At 48.7% G+C, this 24511-nt stretch overlaps 1 protein-coding gene across 5 annotated transcripts in view; it reads right to left on the bottom strand.

Moving 5' to 3' along the window:
* Window positions 1-24511, bottom strand: part of LOC116430708 (protein gustavus) — a 146100-nt gene that overhangs the window by 10577 nt on the left and 111012 nt on the right. The gene's annotated exons all lie outside the window — the stretch shown is intronic.

Below are 24511 nucleotides of genomic sequence, written 5' to 3'. Positions count from 1 at the left end.
TGGCGCATAAACAGCGCCGGGGAAACGAGGCTAGGTCGCGCCGGGAGAAACGTCTCGCGCACGTTGCCTTTTGTATTTTTCATGGAATCGGTCGAGAATCGGAGCCGCGTCCGTGGAACGTGGAAGGTAACTGAAATTCGGAATTTCAACGGATGCTTGAATCCGACGAGAGCTGGGCGGAACTCTTTTGAATTGAATGAGAGGTTCACGGAACTTCTTTGAATGTAACGGAAGGTTGATACAACTCTTTCAATCTTGACGAAAAACTAACGTAACCCTTTCCAATTGGACCGGAGATTAACGAAACGTTTTTGAATGTAACGAAAGATTAATGCAGCTCTTACGAACTTAACAAAAAACTAACGTAACTCTTTTGAGTTGAATGAGAAGTTGACGGAACTTCCTTGAATGTAAACGGTTGATACAACTCTTTCAATCTTGACGAAAAACTAACGTAACTCTTTCGAATTGGACCAGAGATTGACAAAACTTTTTTAAATCTAACGAAAGATTCATGCAACTCTTCCAAACTTAACGAAAAGCTAACTCTCTGGAATTTAACGAAAGATTGACACAGCTAATTTCTGATCGATCCTGAAGATTCTTAAATTACTGAGGCAGTCAGGAAATATTCTGAAAACTTGCCGCAAACTGCGCGACGTTGATTAATATGCACAGAGAAACCGCGAGTTCGCGATAAAAGGGGCCGAGCGTAGCTTTACCATGAACTTCGAGGATTGCGGAACGCGGTGACGGCCGATAACGGTGAGAAACGGCCGTTTATCTGCCGGCGGCTTCCGGAAATGCCTGATTTCGAGAAGTCCGCTTGCGGAATGAAGTTCCCCATTCCGATGCTGCGCCACAGTTGCAATCAGCGCTGATTCTGCCCCTCTCGGAAATCTACCTCGATGACGAACCGAATTCCTCGTATCGAATTAAAGGTTAACTACCGCGACAGCTGCGATTAATAGACAGTCGACAGAGGGGGCAACGCAGGAATCAACTTCGAATCGTTCTCGATGCTGAGAATCAGGAGCATTAGGCTCGACACACAGTGTCAGGTCTCGTTGCGTTCTCGACTCGATCAAACGTTACTTAACACGTTGACGCTGTGTAATTACCACCACCTGATTATCCAATCGGTAAATTAAGTGAACTGCTTTGGCGGATAGCGAGAATCGCCGTGAAAAATTCGTTTACTTATCGATACATTCAATAATTCTAGAAAAATTAACCCTCCGTTGTCGCTATTGCGACATTCTAAGATAAATTTGTAACTTATTATTATTGTAAACACTCCTAAGTAGCTGGTAGTTCATAATAACCTGCTATGTCCCACTGGTTTTGCAAAAACTCATTTCAATTCAACTGAACTACACTTTTCTATTCTTGCGAAAGCAAATTTGAAATAGTGCGATCATCATATTGTTCCAGTTGTAAGCGGATAATAAAATCGAGATGAATAATTAGAAGAAATAAGTAAGCTTCACCTATTCTACGAACCGACAAGCACTCTTCGACGGCGTAACGATCGAGCTTGCGATTCGAAGGAATGAAAATGATTCGGAGTTGCTGGAAGGTCGTATGAAAAATTGCTCGGAGTGCAAAGGCTCAAATTTCACTACCAAATAAGCGAAGAGCTTACATCGACGTCGACGCGTCGATTGTTCGTAACGCGCGTGTTCACGCCGTGAATCCCAACTCGATCTCGCTCTGTCCTCCTTCATCGAACACGACTGACGAGAAACGAATCCTGAACGAACCGACGACGCGTGTCAGGTCTCGTAGTCGCTTCCCTCGCCGGTCGCACGCTCGAAGACGAGAAACGGGACACGAACGACAAGGATTCGCGGGAGGAGGAAGAAAGAGCGGAGGGAAAACAAAACGCGGCTGTTACCGGCGCCGAGGTCGCTCCAATTTTTCCAGCTGGTCACTTCCGTCGACCTCGTGACGTAACTCGCGCGAACACCACCCGTGACTCGCTCGTATCCGTTCGCCACGGTTCGCTTCCGGCCGCGAATACCGGACACTGGCACATCCTGGATCCGGTCGGGTTCGGTTATGCTCGAGATTAGCAGGAACCGGTGGAAAATTCTCTTTCGGGCTTTTCGGTCGGGAGGAATTATAGAGATGCATGACTAACCCCTTCAGTGGAAATGATTGTTTTACAAATCTGCCGTATCGTGAGCAAAATAATTTTCTTAATTTTGTAATACAATTTTCTCTACAATTGTGTCTATGAAACTGCAACGAAGCTAAGTATGTAAGGCAAAGAGTTAAAAATCGCGGAACGATTCGCGTCATACGGTTAGTTGACAATTTGAAAATTTGTTCGATTAATTTTTACGAATTAAGGATATCAAGTTTGACGGATGATATGAACTTTACTCGATGCAAGCTTCGATTAATTTCTATCGACGCGATTATTGAATATCCAAATTCTGTTATTGACCTTTCGCACAATTGCCACTCGCAGTGACCACTTGATTTAATATAGTATAAAATTGAATATTGAATATTTAATATTGAGCTTCGTACAATGGATCGATATGTGAAATATAAAAAAACTTTGCTCTTTACTGTGTATTTCTAGAGTACTTCTAGTGAAACACTTTTTGAGTGCAAAGGGTTAAAGCTGCAATTTTCAAGACCTATTTCGTAAAACGTCTGAAAATCGTGGATTCCATTGTCGATTCGCTCGGTTAAGAATTCTGGCGACTACACTCAATTGTAGCAGCGTTGAACGTTCCAAAGGAGAAGATTCACGACGATTTTTACGTCTCCGTTCGAGCCGAACTCGATTAGACGAGTCGCGTCGCAACGAGCGCGATTAATCAGCATAGAACCGAACGCGCGCGGTGCCGGGTACGTTCGTCGGTTCCCGCGGAACCGGAAACGCGCTCGAGAAACCTCGAATTTAATTTGCCGCTACGAAGGAGTCGGCAAGACGCACGCCTGCCCTTCGCTTCGAACGCGAACGCAACGCGCCGTTACGGCTGTTTGCTATCTCGCTCGCGAAACACTCGTCCATTAACCGGTTAACTGTGTTTGACGAGTACACTCGTCATTTAAATAACGCTAATTCCGTATAATTCTAATATAAGAAACTTCAACGATGAATCGCTTACTTCGTCAAATGAGTTCCTTTTATTTCGCTTTAGTTTATATTAATACCTACTGACCCTTTAACGACAGTCATTTAACCGTTTGGATGCTAAGCTACTTTTGTGGATATTTACCAAAGTGATTCGGTGTGTATGCAAAAAAGTTAATAACAGTACTTATCTAACGAGATCGCAAATATTGTGTTATTACAAGAAAATATCAAAAAATAACATTTATTCAAATAAATTTACTTTGATTTATTTCTTGAAAAGCATAGTAAGGAAATTGTAATTGATACTGATAAACAGAAGCACCTCCGCGCTCTCAATTTTGGCACAAAAGAGCGCTACAGCGCTCCTCAGCACTCAAACGGTTAAATATGGCAATTCCATATAATTCTAATATAACAAACTTCAACAATAAATCGCTTACTTCGTCAAATGAGCACGAGTTCCTTTCATTTCAGTTTATATTAATACCCATTGACTCTTCAACGACAGTATTTCGATCACACCGAACATCCATATTCGTTACCAACGTATAATCTCATTATTCGACTAACAAAAGATCGATTCACAGCTGTCTCTCTCCCCGCCCGCAGGATTTCGATGCATAATTTATCTCGTCCCGTCGAAGGTTTCGAATATTTTCGAAAATCCCCGCGCGCGAAAGGTCAAGTGCATTTGTCCCGCGTTCCAGGCGCACGGTCGTCATCGGTTGACTTCATCGCACGCCCCGGGAGATTTTTGAAGCTCCCACAGTTAACCGGTTAATGGCGGTTTATCCCCGTCAGAGGCGGCCGGCTCTAATCCCGAACAATATTACGCGCTTCCTCGGAATGGGAGAAAGTGGTCGTGTAATCTCGCCGGCGTCTTCGTTGCATCATCGTCGTCCATCGGCCGGCTTAAAGCGGCCGCCGTTACGGTCGCCCGAGCCGAGCTACTTTCGCGTGTCGTGAAAACGCGCCGGAAAACGGGTCCGCGTAACCGCCGCCTCCGGCGGGGGAACAATGAGGCTAAGAGTCGAGAAGAAAGTACTTTTCATTGATCGTTGCGTCGGATCCGCAACCGGGAGACTGCGGGCAACGTGAATCCTATCTGGTCTGCTGCTCGAATACATTTTCAACACGGGAAGTTGATGAAACGACGTCGATTTCACGGGTATTAAATTTTACGAGCAGTATTTGGTCGACGTTTGCGTCGATTTCGAGTGATTCAGTTACGAGAATCCTAAACGTCTACCTCTAAACCTTCAATTTCCAAGATCTAAATGAACGAACATCAATCTTTCCAGAGACATCGGAATAAACTATACAACAGAAGTTCGTAAACCGAACGTTACTACGAAGTTTCTCGAGTACAAGCGAAAAATCCGCGGATTCGATTTATATAATAGGTTCGTTGCGCGATGAGACAGCTGCATCGGTTTCTATTTTCTTACGAGAACGAAAGTACGTTTCTCCGGATTTTACGAGACTTTGGTCGAGGCGTACGTAGGAATGAATTAATTTGTTGAACGACTTCCGAGGAAAGCTCTTTGTCTTCTCGGTAGCTGGTCATAGTGAGCGGTCCGGTGGTTTCAGCGTTACAATGGCGTGCTCGGTAGAAAGTACTTGATTAAATAAACTATCAGCACAACGGAATGGCCGTGCTGGCAGCGAGGAGCACTGTGCTCGTACGAAACAGGATATTAATCCGAAGACAGAGTCCGGTTCGAAAGAATCGATTGCTCCGTCGATGCCCAATATTCCATTCGATCTCCGTTTCCAACGCGACTGCCGATTATTCCCGCAGCATCCGCCGCCAACGATTTCAATCGAACGTTTTCCCGCAAGAGGGTGTCGGCCAATTCCAGTTAACCGTGTTGCAGGGAGGCCACGGGCCGAGGCGTCTGCTCGAATCTCTTTTTTACGAGAGAGCGGAGGGTGCCTCGGCCAGAGATGATTTTCTCGAGGCGTCTGGATCGAATGACATTCGATTTCGAGAGGAAACACGAGAGAGAGAGAGCACCGGTCGGGCATGGTGGAGGCGCCCAACCGGCAGCCGTATTGATCCGCGGGGGTCACCTTTGCCCCACCTCGACACGAGACCAACCCCCAAATCCACCGGCGTCCCCGTCCTCCCGAACCCCTCTGGCTTCCACTAACAACGACACCCACAGACGAGGGGAACAGAGGCAGACGGAGAGGGAGAACGCCAGCCGGGACGGGACGGAGAATGACAGACAGAGGGTGGAAGAGGGAAACACCGTGGTAACCCCTCCCCGCCGCGAAACTAGACTGACAAAAATGCTCCGGGAAAAATCCAGCGGCGCCGCAGCTCCCTGCCGGTCTCGTATTCCAGCGAATTGGGGCGCGTTTCACCTGTTTTCCAATGGATTAACAGGTTTTCCGGGGCCCGTCGCGCAAGTGTAGGCATTGTCTCGCCGGTCTTTGGTTTCGCAGAGGTCACTTCTGCTTGAAGTTCGAACGTCGAAGCGCTGCGTCGGTCGTAGCAAGCGATATCGATGAAAATTTCGGGACGCGTTGCTGACTGTATCTTTAACAACCGATCGATCGTTCCTTGATTCGCTGTAAACGAGATCGGAACAGAAGCTAATCGCTTCCTACAGCGTACCGGGAAGGGAGTATGTAATTTTTCAGTATTCCACGCGGAACCGAGTTTTATCAATCGCTCCGCGAGGAAATTACTCGAGGCAACTGTCTGACGGGGGAGAGACGCTAGGTTTCCGCGCGATGGGGTCTCGATCATAATATTATCGCCGGTCACGCGAGGGCGGTCGGGCGGGGGGTGTTTTCAGTCGCGTTTCTCGCGGGATAAGGCGGCCGGTTATCGGCGTGGAAACGTAACGAGCCGGATCGATCAAACATCGGCGGGGACGAGCGTAAATCGCGGACACGGCCGGCCGCGGCGCGCACGGCACCGCCAGCCGTCGCGCGCCTAACCAGTTGCCAACCGAACGACGCCGGTCAGCAGTTGTCAATTGCGCTCAATGATACCGAAACGCCGATCCATTACTGCGCCTCGTTGTTCGCGAGGAGAGCGACGCCCGGAGACGCACGGTCGAGCGAGCCGGGCTATAGATCTCGCGTAATGATCCACGGACAGCCGGCTATTTGTTGCCATTAAAACCGAACCCGAAACTACCTCGGCCCGGACGATGTCTCGTATGGAGCTTTGTATGGAAATATCATTCTCGTCGGCGCGCAACGGCAGATTAAATAATGCTAATGAGATTAGGAGGCATGGCATAGGATTTCTGCGCTAGCAACAATGCGCGTTCACCTGCTGCGCTTCGTCCTTAAAGGGAACCAGCGGTCGGATCACCGAGGAATTTAACAAACCCCGGTCTACCTACGGTGACGGACGTCTGTTACTCGATTCTCGACGTCGAATGGAAGACGGAAAATCGGAGACGAAGCGGAAGAACTTCAGAACACCTTGACCTTCGAGAATTCGAAGGCGCTTCTGTGGGAACTAAAATCTTAACCACTTGCGCTGGAAACGAATTTAGAGATTCGACAAAGTCTGATGATTTTTGTTTCTACCTATTTTACGCAGATGTGCACATTTCGTTTGTTAATCATTTTATAGAGTGATACATTTCGAAACAATCTAATATGCGTATGCAACGAGATCATCAACGTGTAAAAGACACCGTTGACCATTTTGAAACAGAAACGTGCACGTCTCTCCAGCGCAAGAAGTTAACGAAAGACGTAAAGTCAACGAAGAATCGCGAATGCTGTAGATCTTAAGAATCCGAATGCAATATCCTCTTGTATCACTTTCCCTCATCGCAGATCAATCAAGATTCATACAAAAATGTTAACTTCAGTTCACACCGTTTCCCTCTGAACGAAACCAGCACTCGAAGCCTCGAAAGTTTCAAGCTTCAAAATCTGACTTCCAAATGACAATTCCAACGATTCCGAATACAATTCGAAACCTACACGATATCTGGACGCCAAGCGAAGCATTAGCATGCGAGGAGGACCGTCGACACGGCCGGTTCCTCGAGGCGCAGCGTCGGTTTGCGTGAACCAGCGAGGAGCGCGCGTGTAACGGCCGTTCCGCGCGCCGCAGCTTAGCGTCGCGCCGTGGCTTAGAAGCGGAACAGCTGACGGCTAAGGCCTGCCAGCCGACACACCTGTTCGCCAGCTGCCTCGACAAAGCGGCCACGGGCCCGACGGAAACCCCGTGGCCGAGGCTCGCGACTCCTTTTGTCGACGGAACCACCGGCTCCGTTCCGTTCCGCTCCCCTTCGCCCGCAGAGCTGCGCGCGTTTTCGCGGCGCGACCTTTTAAGGATTTCGCCGCCTGGAACCACACCCTCCCCGAGAAGCGTCGAAACAATGCCTCTCCGGGCCGATCGCGACTCGAGAGTACTAAGATCGGGGGGCCCGGGTTTATCGCTTTATTTCGATCTGCGCGCGCCGGCCGGCTCGAAAGGTCTGGCTCACGCGAAAGGGCTGATGCAACGGCCGCCTCGAGAAATATGATTCGGACGTTTCAATGGTCTCCCTTTTTTCCGGCGCGCCGTAGCCGCGGGACTGGAGTCGATCGCGAATAATGGGGTCACCGGTCTGCGGGCTGGATTAGGGGTGGAACGGAGGATAAACGGAGATCGGAGGGATTAGATGCGAAGATATATTCCGGAGTACACCGGAGGATTAATCGGACCGCGGAATTGTGCCGGAGATAAGGTGTTGCCGATACCGTTTGGAAACCGGCGGGACCGAATGGATAATTGCGTGGCCGCCGGCGGATCCCGAAGTAAAAGTGTGCGGCCGATGCAACAGCGGAATACGAGTGGATGCGGACGCCCCTGGTCAGACGTCGCGCCCCGTTCAACCGTTTCCGCGAAAGCGACGCCGCGGAGGATCTTTAACTCATTAAGCGCCGGTGTTGCGTTAATGCAGCGTTTCATTTGCAATTTCGTTTCAGGCAATTTGCATTATTAAATCCCGCTCCTCGGCGTCGCCGCTTTGAAAGGGAATCCGGGGGATTCGGTTTAGCTATTTTATCGGCGTCGCGTTCTCCTTTCGTTGCCCGCGTTTAGGGTCGCTCTGAGAATACGGGGAAATGTCGTTTTTGAAACGGGGGTGTCGGATCTTCTGAATGTTGACGTTTCATTCTGGGAATGTGGATACATTCGGGAAGTTATATTATTTCATTTTCGAAATTTGGGAAATTTCGTTCCGAGGGAATAGAGTTTCAGTTTGAAAGTATAGAAACTTGTGTTTTCGAAATCTTGAAGTTTCATTTTAGAAATCTGGGAAATTTCGTTCCGAGGACACAGAGAGTTTCATTTTGAAAACCTAGAATCTAGTGTCTTCAAAATCTCGAAGTTTCATTCTGGGAATGTGGATACATTCAGGGAATTTATACTATTTCATTTTCAAAATTTGGGAAATTTCGTTCCGAGGGAATAGAGTTTCATTTTGAATGTATAGAAACTTGTGTTTTCGAAATCTTGAAGTTTCATTTTAGAAATCTGGGAAATTTCGTTCCGAGGACACAGAGAGTTTCATTTTGAAAGCGTATAAACTACTGTCTTCAAAATCTCGAAGCTTCATTCCGGGAACCACGCAGAATTCCATTCAGGGAATCTCCACAATTCCATTTGCAAAATTCGGAAAATTTTGTTTCATTAAAAAAATTCCATTCTCAGAATAGAGAACATGTCATGTTCAACACGAGCGCATTAAGAAATGTTTAATTCAATAAACCGTAAAAGTTTAATCAATTCCGTAGCTCCATGGACAAAGTTTCCCGATCCCTTATCACGTTCCCATTCTCGTCCCATAAACTCCACCGGTCTCCGTTCGCAAAACGCGTAATTCAGCGCGCAGCGGAGCGATCGCAACGGGCAAAACTACCAACTAAATTCTCATTTTGCTCGGCAGACCGTTGGCGACGCGGCGTCGAGCAGGTCGATCCCGCTCGCGAATGATTTCGATTCATTTGTCGTCCGGGCCGGGCCGGGCCGGGCCACGCCCCGCTGTGTCGTGGCTCGAGACAATGGTTCGGCGTTTCGCGACCCGATCGAAGTCAAATATATATATCGGGGGCAATAATAGCGGCTCTCAGCTGCTCTCGCGGTCGACTTTTTCTTTTTTTCTCTCTTCCGCCGAGCGCGGCGGCCCGCCGAGATCATTCCCACTCGGCGAGTCGCACCCCCGGGAGCGGCTGCCGCCGCCGTTGCCCGGTCCTCCGGCGGCTCCATCTTTCTTTTTTCGGCTCGTTTCAATTACCTCGTCAACCCTTTTGTGCCGGCACGACGATTCTCAGACTTCGACGAAGCCGTTCGATCGTTCCACCAAAAGCACCGACGATTTCGTGTTTTCCTAGGAAGGCATTAACGCGAACTGCCCGCCAGCTAAATCGACTTCTTGAAATTCCTCTATAGAAACTCCAGGAGTGCATTTGTTAGAATTGATTTAAAATTCAGTATTGCTGAAACGATTCGACAGTTTCTCGGAGCAACATCTGTTACCTCTTCAATAATTGCAGAAAGATGAAATTATGAATGGATCATTTTAACTTCTGGTAGTTTACTAGCGTTGAAAGTATTCATGCGAGAGTGAGAATATCGAAAGTCGTTCACTGGGGTGTTCCTTATGATTGTTGGTTTAACCCGTAGCACTCCAAATGGTTTTGTAATCTATCAGCAACTGCTAATTTCTATAGCATCCCTAGCGAAAATGAAAAATGCTATAACATTTCTTAGGTCTTTTATTTTCCTTCTTAGTGCAATATTTGGATGTGTGAAAAATACTGGAACAGAGTTCAAAGGGTTAAGAGGGACGAGCTTGTCGTTACCTTGACGATTAAGAGTGTTTAGAATGAATAATTACGAGTGACTGTCCATCAGAACTGAACCTGAGTAAGTATTTACCGATTCGAGTGTAATAGTTGGTTCGATAATGAATTATCTTGTATAATCTTCAGTACTTCTCTGTTTACAATCGAAACCAACGATCGCAGATAGTAACTTGCGCGAAGATTGAATTCCAGTTTAATCCAGTATCGACTTCTGAAGGATCTTCTCGAGAACAACCGGGAACAGTTTCGAGCTAGAGAGCGGTGAATCCAGAAGCCTCGAAGTTTCGAGACGGAAAGAAGACGCTCCGGAGATGTCTAGAAGGTTTCCAGGTCTTCGGAGCGTGCACTTGACTTTTTACAGAGACTCGCGGCGCCTCGCGTCCGCAGCGACTTTAAATCGGTTCGCTGTTCCCCGTGCTCTCGAGAAAGTGAGATCATCGCCGCCGTCCCCGCCCCGTCTCTTGGAAACGCATTTAAGGACGGGTTACGCGGGTCAAACTGCAGCCTCGGCTGCAAGCGAGTCGAGTGGCGCGTGCACGTGCAGCGCGGACGATCGGCGACGCGATCGTCCGAAGATATTTTTAACTCTTCGAACATTATACACGCGTGTACGCGTGCGGCAAGAAAATTGCAAATGAATCGTTTGATTGTTTTGAAGGAAATGCATTTTAACCGTTCGCATCGATACGCGGTTCGGATGATCCTGGAGAGATCGTTTTTCGAGTGTTTCTTCGATAGGAGTTTAAATGTTTGTTAACCCTTTGAACTCTGTGGGCTCCAATATTACACCAGTTATAATATTTTAATGAATCTTGAAGAAACTACCCTAAGATTATTCGATCTTCCACATATCCGAATTTTGTTAACAAGGAAAATAGAAGATCGAAGAAATGTTATAGCATTTCTAACCCTTTGCACTCGGGAGGACTCAGCCACCATTTGGTTTGACACAGTGAAACTGTAAAATCTGATATTTAATATTATACATTGTACAACGCATCAATTTGAGAAATATTCAAATAAAGTTTAGAGTATTGAAATTAGTTTCACAGAATATGGTCTCTCCTTCATAGTAAATCTTTCGGTAGGAATACTATAAAAGTTGCAGTTGCTGAGAGATTAGAAAACAAACTAGAGTGCTAAGGGTTAACACATTGCATACTGGTATCGAGACGTCTCGTTTTCATATGAAGACACTTAGCTATAACTTTGCTAATTAGTGTAGAATTTACAATGCGTTAAGTTTGCTAGCAGTGAAAAGGTTGAAGTTTGAAGTTGCGTTCACATCAGAATTAACAGATGGGTCGAAATGGCCCATTCCTAATGTTTCCTCTTATAACCGAGAAGATACTTGTTCGAGAAATTAAGGAAACTGATTTGACCCAAACGCACACGAAATGACCCAAATACTAAAGAAACCTTTTCCAAATAATCCAATCACTAAAACGACGCAACTTTCGAGCCGCGCGGAGCATTCCTAAGCAAACCTCCCCCCGCCAAAAGGGTTAACCGCTCCACCTCGGTCTCGCTAATTCCCAGCGACTCTCCGCGTCGACTCGCGCACACGACGATGCCAGCCCTAATTGCCAGTAGCGCGTTACTCCCTTGTGACGCTTATCGGCGCGGTCCGATTCTATCGGGCGCAATAAACCGGCATCGTTATTGGATCGGCGCGAGGCGCGTAGCCAGAGGTTAAACAACTGTAACGGAAAAATCGCCGACGCGTATTTCAGCCGGCCGCGCGGAGGTTGGACATTAGTAACAAGGATTTCTTAATAGCGGCGGGATTCCTGCGCCCAACAAGAGAACCGCGAGCGGGACCGTGTACGCGCGAGTGCCCGCTGCGATCCAATAGCGACGCTCATTTCCATGACGACTGGGAAAGAGACAGAAAAGAAAAGAAAAAAAAACAAACAAGAGAAACGGAGGAGAAACTGGAATCGCGCCGGCTATGTTCCGCCTTTTAATATCGAGCGCTGTCCGCTCGCGCTCGGGCCGGACACCGCCGATGCTCTCTCGCTCGCCGCGTTTACGCCGTTGCACGTGCACGCGGATCGTGTTGCAGATAAACGACCACGGTCGCCAGAAGACAAACGATAGCAACAGGAAGAAGATACCGCGCAGGTGCTGCTGCTGCTCTTAGACCGAAGACGAGCAATTGGAGCAATTTCTGCGTCTACCGGCCGTATAACATTCTCTCGTTGGTACGCTTCCCGGGCATTCATAAGCGCCGCTCGCTCGCTCGCTGTACTCCGAGTCATCCTCGAGGCATAAACTGGTTCGCGATCGAGCGGAGTCCTCCCCGGAACGCGCGCCATTATCAAATATACAAGCGCGCGTCCTTTTTCAACCGCTCCGCCGTGGACACCGCGGACACCGGCCGCTCGTTAGGCTTTTCCAGGCAGCGTATTAAGCCGCATGCAAATGTGATCTCTCCTCAACGCTCGGGACGCAGCTGTTTTCGAGGCGGATTTTAGCTGGAACGCGTCCCCCGGACACGTGTACGTTTATTCTTTCGGGTTTCGAGCGGTCATCGAGGAGTCTCGCTTCGGGAATCCGATTAACGAGCGAGATTGGGGGATCGTGGATGTCGCGGCGCGGTTCGATAAGATTTTTCTCGGGGATACTCAGTGCGTTTCTTAGACGCGTCCTCGTTTTGCCTGCAATTGCAAGTGGCAATTAGGAAAGTGTGTTTTAACGCTGGCTCTTTCTTGAGTTCTCGCAGTGTCTGCGTGTTTGTCCAATAGACGTTCTGATTTTTTGATCAGAGTTTATGATTGTATGTTACGAGACTAGGTAGCTTGTAGTTATCTCTGGCGAGTCTTACGCAGCCACTGTGTTGAGGAACTTGGTAAATGGAGGGAAGATGATTCAACGAAGTACGTACGTCGCAACGAAACGTTCGTTTCGAATTCTCTGCCGAGCACTTCGAACGTGTTTCTCGAACCTGTTTTTCGGATTTCATCTGAACGCTAAGAGACTGTCTCGAGGAACTCGATAAACGCAGAAAATTCCATGGGATATCCGCGTCGAGTTTGATTAAACATTTCCTTGCGACGTTCCCGCGAATATTCGAGCTTGTTCCTGGAACACGCATCCGTTTCCAGAGATTGCAACCGAAGCTCAAGATCTCCAGTTTCCAGGTAGCTCAGTAACCACTGATACTTCAGAATTTCCTAGGGGGAGTGGAATCTTTGAAAATTTTCCATCGAACGGAAAGCGCCGGTGCGAGGGGAAACTTTTCCAGGAGAGAGCGGCTCCATGAAACGGTCACGCAGCCGATTCAGCAGTTCCCGTGCGTGCGGGGAATGCCTGTTATTCATCGAAACGCGTCGCAGAAACCGGAGCAGCGTGATTCAGCTTTTCCACGGAGGGCCGGCGTTCTCCGCGGGCAATATTCTCCTTCGATTTTCGTCGGATCGTCGGGCGACGCGGCGAAGGACGCGGGGAGGGGGCGGTCGCGCGGCGACGAAATCGAACGAAACGCATCGGGAGATTTCCTCAAGGACTCGACGGAGGGAAAACGAAAGGCGGCTTGTTTCTCCCGCTCACAGATTTCCCCACACGCGCGACGCGTGCACGCGCTCGATGAGCAACCGCTTGGCTTTTTCGCCGAGGGACTGGTTCCCGAAGACGGTGTCCTTGGCGGAGGATAACTCGCGCGAAACTTTTCTCGTTCCAGATGCCTTTTTTGTCGGGCTGCTTGAAATTAAGCTCTCGGCCGAGCGGAATCCGAGATGCCGAGGAACGCCTGCTCGGTCTGGTTTATGACGAGCGGCCGGACCTTTGGAGACGATGCCACGGAGATAGCTCGAAATATATTCGATCGATCGACGCGTTGACCTTTTAACATTGAAAGTTATGTTACAGCGAAAGCTGCCGGAGAATGGAATTGTAATTGTTCGAGTGACGAAAGGTTCTCTTATTTTTTAGCATTCAGTTCGATGGTCAACGCTAAAACTACTGACTTTACGGAATTTCTCTATAGAAAAAGGATGCATATATTGAGGTGGTTCAAAATTCACTTTGCGTATTGCTAAATCAATTTCTGTAATAATTTCTCAGAAACGTCTATATTTTAATCGTTGCAAAAGGAAGAAATCAGGAATGGGTGATTTTGATACAGGTAGTTTGTGTTAATTTTATTCAATGCGGAAGGTTTTTAATTGCTTCGAGAATTTTCGGCTGCAGATTTGTTTTAACGTTGAACTCGATTTAGACGACAGTGTTGTTCCCCGTGTTTTCGACGTTGCTTGATAAATATTTAGAAGCAACGATGGTAATGACACACGTCCAATGTCGACGGAATAATTTCCAATGACATCGTTACGAAAGATTTCCACCGCGAGCGGACCGGCGAAACGGAATTAGCATATATTCCCATGACAGGAGGGGATCGCATGGAAACGCGGATCCGATAGCCAACGGCGCATTTCCGTGGAAACGTGGCTCCCGCCACTCGCGGCCGGAAGGCAAAGTTCACGGCGAGAAAATGTCCTTCGCTTAGGTAACGTTCCTTTTGCCGGGAACAGCGACGAGCGGAGCGGAGCTCGTAACGAGCAGGGATCACGCGACACGCGAGTTAATCGCCTCGTAGGAAATGGAACGATACACGTTGCCCGCGAAACGGTGCCGTGAAATGGAGCGATAGCGTCGCGCGGAACCGAGGCGGACGGAGATAAAAAGAAAATTGATCTTCGCGACAAATTGATCTTTCTCGAAAATTAATCTTCGTTTAATCCGGCTCTATTTTCAGTGTAAATCTACGATCTCAGTTTTCGTCAAAAACTAAATAAATAGAACAATCACGATTTTCTTGTAACATACCCAAATTCAAAAGTATTCTGAACGAAATGAGGGTCAAACAAGGTTCGAAGAAGGTAACAGGGTTCGAATCACTTCGATTTAAAACGATTCGCGCTGCTACGCGACGTTAACGTTTAAAAAACCGATTATTCTTCAAGAACGGAGCCATAAGAGGACGCGCTTTCTCTCGAATTTAAGTAGGAAGCAACGTTCTCCCGCGAGGAGGACCAGAAGAGAGCGATCGGGGAGAAAGGCGACACTGGCAGCGCAGAGGGACGAACCTAACCCGCGGCGTTATCTCCGCTTATCGAACGCCAACGACGCAGCCGAGAGCACGTGCGTTTATCTGGAGCTGGCGCCTGGCCGGTCGATCGCGGCGCAACTCGCATCGGCCCGGTTCAACGACCCGATTTCTGTGATCTTGCGTGGCCTTGGAACCACAGACCGGATGTTGCTGGTCCGACCGACCGACCGACCGACCGACAGACCGACCAAACGGCCGTGCCTCGGCGAAGAAAGGAGGAGAAGCTGCGAGACGAGTCACCTACGGAAAGTTCGAGGCCGAACATGTGCGAGGGGTTGGACGTTTCCCCTCTCTTCCTTTTCATCGAGGATTCTAACTTCGACTGGGAATTTCGGAGCTCGAGCTGTAAAACTGGAGGACTGGCGAGGAAGCTGAGAAACGGGATTAGATTAGAATCTTGATCGTTGCGATCTTGATTATTTCAATGATTCGCAGTCTCGTTTCTTTGCATTGAGAATTTTAAACATGAATTAGCATTTTGGAGCTTGGGAACTAAATTTGGAAGACTGATGAAGCATCTAAAGGAATATAGTAGAATTTTGATTATTGCAGGCTTGCTGATTGCATAGAACCTTAGTGCACATTCTGAAGCTGCTTATGAATTGTAGAACTTGTAAACAGAAACTATGTTTCGAGAATGTATAATAATAATATTGAATAACGTTTAATAAGAACCAATCAACGTATCATTCGCCAAATGCGAATAGCTGTTCGATACTTCCACGACTTATCGTGCACACCCGCGTCGAGGTTCTCCCTATTACAGATGAAATACAATTTACCAATCAGCTATCGCCTCTTCCACGAATGTCTAACCTTCAAAGTTACCATTCGATCACGGGAAACGAGTCGCACCGTCGCTTATCTCTCTCCTCGCTCGCGGCTCGATTTTTGCCCCGCGACGAGCAAGATTCCACCGTGTCCGCGGCTCCCTCGAAGAAATCTCGAACTCGAAACGTTCGACGATTCTAGGAAGCCCCGAGCGCCCGAAGAAATGGGCCGAGTTCCTTTAGAGGATGTTCAGAGGGAGCTGTTCCCGGCGTTTCGCGTAAAAACTCGTTCGATCCGCGTAAAAAAGGGAAGCCGAAGGCGGTTGCGCGACGCTGCACGGGGTTAGGAGGCTGCGCGTGCACACACGCGAAGAAAAGCGAAGGGGCACGGGCAGACAATGAACAATCGTACATTGTTACGAGTTATAGCATTGTTACTCCACTCCATGGCCGGGGCCCGTGTTCACATAATTAGGCTGTAAACGTTTCGAGACAATCACCATTGTATTCTCTCTCTCTCCCTCTCCCTCCGTGTCTCTCTGTCGCTGTCCGCCTCCCCCCCTTGGATTAAGGTGCCACCGGCACCCTCGCCCGTGAGCCCGCGCGCTAACCACGTCGAGCGTTCCTTCGAGATCGGGATGATCGTTAAGGTACGAGATTTATTTTTCTCCCTGCATACCGCTGCGACGCATCTTTTAACGATCGATCGCAACCGAGCCCGAAAAGTCCGCTTCAACCTATTGTTTCCTATAGTTCAGATGATTGCGTACACAGTAAAGATTAGGAAACGGCATTGTTATTGTTTATACGGATCTTTTCTACGCTGGAAGCCGCGATCTTTCTAAGAAACGGGTCGAGAGACGATAAAACCTCAGGACATTGATCTGCCTACAAAAGCGTGGAGTTCGCTCGCCCATCAATCGAGTCCTTCGAAAGATCCAGGACAACGGTTACCGCGGACCAGACGGTTTCTCAGGGAAGCCGGGAAAAATGGGTCGGGGTCCCGAGGATTATTCCCGAAGCAGTCAGGACCCGGAGATCGTCGATAACGACGGAAGGACCTGCCTTACAGCCGTTACTCGCCGTAGGTTTATCTCTTCCCACGGACGTGTCCCTTCGGAATTTGTTTCTCGACGAGATTATCGCAGACTATATCGTGTCCCCTATCCAGGAGGGATGGAAATAAGGGAGCGCCGCGCCGGGGGAAGGGGGGCCCCGTCGTAAATGCAACAGGGATCTCTCAAACGACCGTACCAAGATTCTCAAAGAGCATCTTTTCGAAGGGTCGCCGGGAAAATCCGAAAGAACCGCCCCGGCCTCCAGGAACACACTCTAACGCCGATTATCCTGGGACTCTGATCGAATCCGGTACTTTCCCTTACTCGATCTGGCTGGAAAAACCTTGTTAGCAGTATGCTCCATCGATCAACTGAATCTTCCCGAAGATTTGATTCGCCTGAAATTCCCCTGGATTCTAACCTTCGGCAGAATCTAGACTACATTTGGAACTCTTAAATTAGACGATTACGGAGCTGATAAGAAACAGAAATAGAGGTATCCATCGCGTTACTCGATGAAACTTGCAACTTTGCATCGCGGAAGATTCTATCGAACTCTTCAATTAGAAGACCAACGAACAGAACCCTTAAAGAAACAGAACCACACGCCGATTTCCTATTATCCGAACAATTAAGTGACCCGTCAGCGAGCTATCCCAAATACGAGACCCATGTCGAGACGACACTCGTTCCCGAAGGATTAACGCGGATTCGCTGGAACAAAGCGTCGTTGATCGGGACACGCGCGCCAGAAGCGAGCAGCGCGCGGAGCGACTCGAGGGGAAAAGAAACGGAGGAACGCTCGAAACGTCCCGAGCGAAGGGAGGAAACTGCGAACGATCCACCGGAGGTGGTGGAAGGTGAGAGGCGACCGAGAAGAGATAATTTATTGTTATTCCCCGTGCATTCGATGACGCTACGCATTCCCCAAGATGGCTGCCCGACGCACACGGCGGTGAAAGAGGAGAGGCGAGGAGAGGAGAGAGAGAGAGAGAGAGAGAGAGAAGGTGAACGGGACGGGCAGGGAGAGGGACGGAGAAGAAACTAGCGGTTGGTAGCCGTGACCTTGTCTGGTACCCGACCCCACCGTGTGCGCCTTGGCTTCCACACACATCCTTGGCACCCCACTACGCAATCACCGACAACGGAAAAGAGAGGAGTGCCACCGGCGGTAGGGAGAGGAGCGCGGCCGTGCAGGCCGGAGAGAGGAAGAGAGAGAACGCGGGAGAAAGAGAGCGAGAGGCTGGCCAAACGAGACGATGGAGAACGAACGCGACCGCTTCTTCGTCCACTCTCATTGTTACCTAATTTAATGAGCAGCGACGAACAGCACGTGCCCGTGAATACCTCGTTAGAAGGTTCGTTTCGGCGAAATCGCGAACGCCCGATGGTTCGGTACCGAACGACAAAGGGTCGCCTCGGGGTCGCGAATTTTCGGTGCGGACGGTGAAATTTTGGGGCTGTACGGGGGCGGAGGGTCTCGTGTCCGTCGCTCGCAGTACTGGAAATTACGGGAGCGTCGGATTTACGATCGAAAGAGGGTATAATAGAATTTTGATTAGTTGATTTAATCGGGCGATCGACGGCAGCTGGAGGAAAAGCGATCGAGATCGTATAATGCAATCGTTTATATTCCGAGGTGCGATTTAAGGATCTAGATTGTTGAGTTCGCGGGTAATCGAGATGTGGACGATCCGGGGAGATAGGGAACCGGTTAATTGAGGCGCTATCGAAGTTTATCGGATCGTGATTTCACGGATTGCACGGGTTGTCCGTGGTTCGGCTTTGAGACCGAGATTTTCGAGTGCATCGTGGTCCTGAGAATCGGAGCGAGATTCGAGGAAGGTCGAGGGATATCAAAAATCGCACCGGCACTCCCTGCGCGGCGAACAACGGCGATCTTTGACGCCGGGATCGCGATAAGGGACAGATGTTCCGAGCGATCGAGCGAGCCCCCGCCGCGCGGGAGGACAGAAGTTCGTTTAAAGGAAAGTTTCGCGAGCCGCGCCGGGAAGGAACGGCTCGGCGGCGTCCGAGGAATTGAAATTACGAAAGTTCGCCGAGGGTGAAGTCGCCGGCGAGATCAGGTACGCGTTCGTTCCGCTGCCTCCGTCGCCTCGGCGGCGACTTTAAAAAAGACATTACCGTGGATTGTCCATTAAAGTCTGCCCGGGGGCTATCGTTTATCCCGGGGGAGTGAAATTCAGGAACTTGGCCGATTAAAAAAGAAAGGTGAACGGGAGGAGCGGGGAGGAGGGGGGCCCGAGGTATCGATAATGCGGACGCTCGTTCCTGAATGCAACCTCATCGAAGACAGAGAGGAGCTTCTTCCGGCGGATGTGCAGCCGCGACGTGTCGCTGACGCATCCTGCTACCAGGACAACAATGGCGAGAGACTCACCCTCCTCTTCCTGGTCGCATGCGCCAATTATTATGCCCCGTTCGCGAACCCGAAAAATGTGCTCGCGATCGTTTCCAACTACGGATCAATTACACACCTAGAATCTGTACCTAACGAGCTCTTCGTTGCAACGCTAAAAATCACCAGTAGTCTCCCAAAATTTCAGAACACAAGAAAGTTTCACTTAGAACCTTTATCCGACGAGCTCTTTCTTCGAAAGCTGAAAATCACCAGTGCCCTCCGAAAATTTCATAACACAAACTTTCATCTAGAGTCTATCAAATCCTCACGCAATTCTCTGTCCCAAAGCTAAAAATCACTAATAACGTCCCAAAATTTCATAACACAAACTTTCAACTGGAATCTATCAAATCCTCAAGCAATTCTCTGTCTCAAACCTAAAAGTCACCAGTACCCTCCGAAAATTGTATAGCACACAGACTTTCAGTTAGAACCTATCAAATCATCGCGCAATTCTCTGTCGCGAACCTAAAAATCACCAGTACTACCCTCTCAAAATTTCATAACACAAAAACTTTCATCTACAATCTATGAAATCCTCGCGCAATTCTCTGTCCCAAAGTTAAAAATCACCAGTGCCGTCTCAAAATTTCATAACACAAAAACTTTCGTCCAGAATCTATGAAATCCTCGCGCAATTCTCCGGAACCCAAAAACCAGCAGAACCCCCGAGAAATCCGCGAAACACGATGCACGTAGAGCTTCCATCGGCGATCGACAACAGAGCGGTCACGCTCTTCTCCGCGATCAAAGGTCACGGTCGCAGTGCTCTCGCTTTCGCGCGGAAACGCGGAACAACTCCGCCATCCGAAATAAAACGCCTAAGCCGCGATAGAGAAGGCGTGCCAAGCGGCCGTTGAATATTTTAGACGACTTCGGGGAATCGCGGGCGCGCTTCGGGCGAAGCGCGGCTCGCCGCAGAGCGTCGGAGGTCAAGATCGCGAAGTGTCGGGATCGGTTTCGTCGTCCGGGAAGTTCGTCGACACCGGACGGGAGGGAAGGAACACGGCGCGCGCGGCGAGGAACTTGGAGAACCGGAGAAGTAAATGGTACCGGCGAACGGCGAGCACGGGCGAGCACAGGCGAGCAGCGCGCCGGGTATTATTAGCATCGTGTAAACGTGTCTGCTGGCCGTGAAACCAGTGAAAGTATTCCATGGACGGGGCGGCGCGCACGGATACGGGGGACGCGTGCAGCCGTCTTTATCGCGAACACGCGCTACGCGTTCAGCGTGTTCCGCGGGCCCGTTTCAGTGTGGTGAAATTCTTTCGTGGCGGCGGCCAGCACCGCAGGCGCGGCCAGATCTGGGCCTTTGTCCTCTTTGTCTGGGACCTGCGCGGCGGCTCATCTGGACCCTTTCTGCGCTGCTCGCTGGGACAGGCCAGGATGAGGCATCTCTGACGTCGTCTTTCCAGCGATCTTGCCTTTTAACCACTTGCGCTGGAAAGACGCGCCGCGCACGTTAAGACGTTTCTATCTCGAAATTCTCAATGACGTCTTTCGGACGTTGGTAATCTTGTTGCGTTACGCCTGTTAGATTACTTTGAAATGTATCACTCTATGAATGGTTAACGAACAGAATAAGATAGGTGAAAACAAAATTCATCGCAGACTTTGCCAAATTTCTCAATTCATTTGCAGCGCGGTTAACTATATCCAGGCGATTGCCTTTGATGTTTGCTAGATTTATATTACTGTTAACACTGGGACTAAATTTCGGTTTTCGCAACGATTGATATCTTGGAAGCATTGGATATTTATGATTTTAGAATTTCACTTGAATTCTGTACCGAATGCCTGAAGATGGAAAGAGTGAATTTTTATATGGATTATGTATCACTCATATTAACACTAGAACTACTGTTCCAGTCAAAATGACTGGTTTCGATTTGTTTATTTCGCAGTTATTAATACCTTAAAAGCATTGAATATTTGAAATGATTTTGGAAATAAATGGTTTCACTTTAGTACTATAATGAATGCCTGAAGAAACTGAGAATAGTCTATTGTTGCAATTTTTATAGAGATTACATATCAACCGTATTAAATGCTCGGTAGTTCTAGTGTTAAATGCTTGGTAGTTTTAGCGATAATTACTTAGCGGATCGTAGAAGAGTTCATTGCTAAGTGATTTCGAGGAACAGTGATAACAAACATGCTTTCGTTATATCTAATTCCGTTGCGTCACTGTTAGCTCCGTGTTTGTTCGTTTTTCAAAGGACTTCTTCCAATGAGGTTACTGTTATTATTATTCATCGAGCTATAGATTGCATAGACTCTAGAAGCACGCTTCTCTCTACACCAAACTCGGCGATTGTTGTACCAGAGGACACGACAAAACGATCGTATCCTCATAGATCAGAAGTATATTCCACGCGAGACGTGTCCACGCTTGTAGGATAGATTTTGATTTATCTCCGACGTCGATCGCGCGACGTTCGAAACGCCGGCCGACATTCCCCGGGAATGAGTCAAGACGATCATCGATTGCAATACAAACGCGACCCGCTGGATCGGGACGACCGGGCCGCGGCTCTCCTTATGGCGGTACGATCTTTCCGTTCGAGACGGTCCCCGCGGCGTGGGGCGGCGCGGGGGAGGCTGAAAATTACGAGATCGCGGTGTCCTCGTTCGTCAGTTTCCCTTTCGAATCTTATTGTTTCGCGAGCGGAGCGTACGGACGAGCGTCACGCTGCGCGAAGATCCGAGCCGGATAATTTTCAGGTACGATCGGAGGAGCGAGCGCGCCCGCCGGGCTCTTTTAAACCGTCCGACTGTAACACTCCGACTGGCAAGCAGACGGTTTTCTTAATAAAACGGAAACTAGTGTCGAGATTCCTCGGAACGATCGTTCCAGTATCTCCATTGCCTCGTACATCCGATAAAATTAGGTTCGTTCGATCGGGAAAATCTTGCTCTATCGTATCGTGTCAGACTGATGAAGATATTAAATAGAATTCATGAATGTTATTCAATTCTCCTGAATTTGGATGAATCTTCTGTCATCGATTGTACTTCTTAAACACTGATACAGAATATATCTAGAATTTTCTACGAAGAAAATCTTGCTCTATCATATCGTGTCAGACTGATGAAGATATTAAATAGAACTCATGAATGTTACTCAATTCTCCTGAATTCGGATGAATCTTCATCGATTATACTTCTAAAACACTGATAGAATATATCTAGAATTTTCCTTTTCCAATGAATCATCGACAGCTAAGTAGCCACGTCGATCGCAGTTGACAAATAAACAGTAACGCTCAAGTTTGCGTAAAAGCATGGTGTCATCCGAATTCGGGTGACGTGGCGGTCGAGTAATCACCGCTGAAACTCGCGTGGCTGTTACTCGGCGCCGATCGAGTGTCGAAATCGTTCGTTCGGCGGATACCGAGAGATCGCCGCGCATCGCGGAGGATCGAGTTTCAAGTGCGAGGCGAGGAAATGATGGGGACAGCTCGTAAACCGCGCGGTGCCAAGCTGCCGCTGCTCCTCTTCCAGCATTTTGTCGACAAGGTGTCGAAACACGGGCCGCTGGCTCTCCTTTCACTAATTGCACGGGAGAGGACCACCAACCGGTCGCGGGCACGAGGCTGAAAATCGATGAGACACGACGGCGCGAGCCGGCCCAGGCGCATTTGCGAAAGCCCGCCGACGACGCCGAGGCTGCTTCGGCTGCGAAGTGAAAGATGCCTTCGGCTGGACAGCCGATTCGAAAAGGAAACCCGTCGGACGGATCGCCGCGGAGCGGGTTACGAAAAACTCGCGAGTTTCTTTTTGACGGAGCACTTTCGGCGGAGAATGTGAGTGTTTTGCTCGATATTCTGCCATCGGAACGCCTGTTCGACTCGGCGATTCGTTGGGAACATTTGAATACATTCGGAGGATGTTTAAATGTGTCTAGAAAATAAGTTCATTCGTCGACGAGAATCTCGAGCTTCTCACGTACTCACTTTTTCTAGTAAAAATAAGTATTACTGTAAAGTCGTTAACCGTTTCAGTCTGAAGCGGCGCGATGGCGCTTCTGTTACATTGTTCAAAAGTGCCAGTCTATCGGCTCGTAGAATCAGATGAAGCTTATTTATATTTATTCCTTCTAATTCTCATTTTCTCTAATAAAAATAAGTACTACTATAAACAGTCGTTGACACTAGGTTTACGGGCATTTATTGTACACTTCATTCTATTATTCCTAAAAGAATCGATGCTCGTTTATTTAGATTGTGGAAACTGGAGATTCGATAGTAGGTAATTGGGGTACACGTCACTGTGATCGCATCAATCAAAATCGGCATGAACATTTACAAAATAATATTTCTAAAATCCAATATGCGTCAGTTTGACGCGCTCCGTAAACCGAGTGTTGACCGTTTCAATCCCAAGCGACGTGATGGCGTTTCTCTGTACGTTCAAAAGCGCCAGTCTATTGGTTCGTAGAATCAGATGAAGCTTATTTATCTTTTCCTTCTAATTATTTATCTTTCTTTTACCCGCCCGAAACTGGAAAAATGCAGCAATCGCACTAGTGAAAATGTTTTTGTAAAAATAGAAAATCGTCATTCAGTTTCTCAAATAGTTAATACGGTACCAGTTTTCACGTGACATAATCTATTCACTCTCCTCATCGAGCATCGACATCGATCATCTGCAATCGTTTACAATCGATTCAGAAACGGTCACAGTGGCCACGTGTTAAATTCCAGGCCCGTTGAGTAACGATCCTCTCCCTCTCTGTCCAATCAACGGAAGCCGACGTCTTTCGCGAGGCCACGATGGACCATCAACGGTAACTCGAAAATCAAGCACGAAGAGGGAAAGCGGACCCGTTCGGCCGGCAATTTACGAACGATACGGGCTCGCGGCGCGATCCGTGGCCATCGATCGTAGATCCCTCGAGGAGATCGGCGAGGGAGCCCGATGAAAAGGTCGCCGGATGCTAATTCGGGGGAAGATAGGCATCCATCGTCGTTCGGTCCCTCTTCCCGGCTCTCCGTAACGGCCAGGAGAGCCCAGAAAAACGATTTCACGAGGAGGGGCCATCCCTCCCGTCGATTTTTCATTGGTCCCTCGGCTCTCCTCGTCCCTCCGGCGCGGGGAAGAAAGAGCCACGAAGACGGAGAGGGCGGAACGGTCCACGGAGCACGGCGAACTCCGCAAAGAGGGACAGGGACGGCGATAGAGAGGAAGAGAGAGGGCCCGCATACCGCGTACGGGACC

The sequence above is a fragment of the Nomia melanderi genome, chromosome 11 (genome assembly GCF_051020985.1).
Source record: "Nomia melanderi isolate GNS246 chromosome 11, iyNomMela1, whole genome shotgun sequence".
In the NCBI taxonomy this organism is placed as follows: Eukaryota; Metazoa; Arthropoda; class Insecta; order Hymenoptera; family Halictidae; genus Nomia; species Nomia melanderi.
This window is presented reverse-complemented; position numbering and strand designations above follow the sequence as displayed.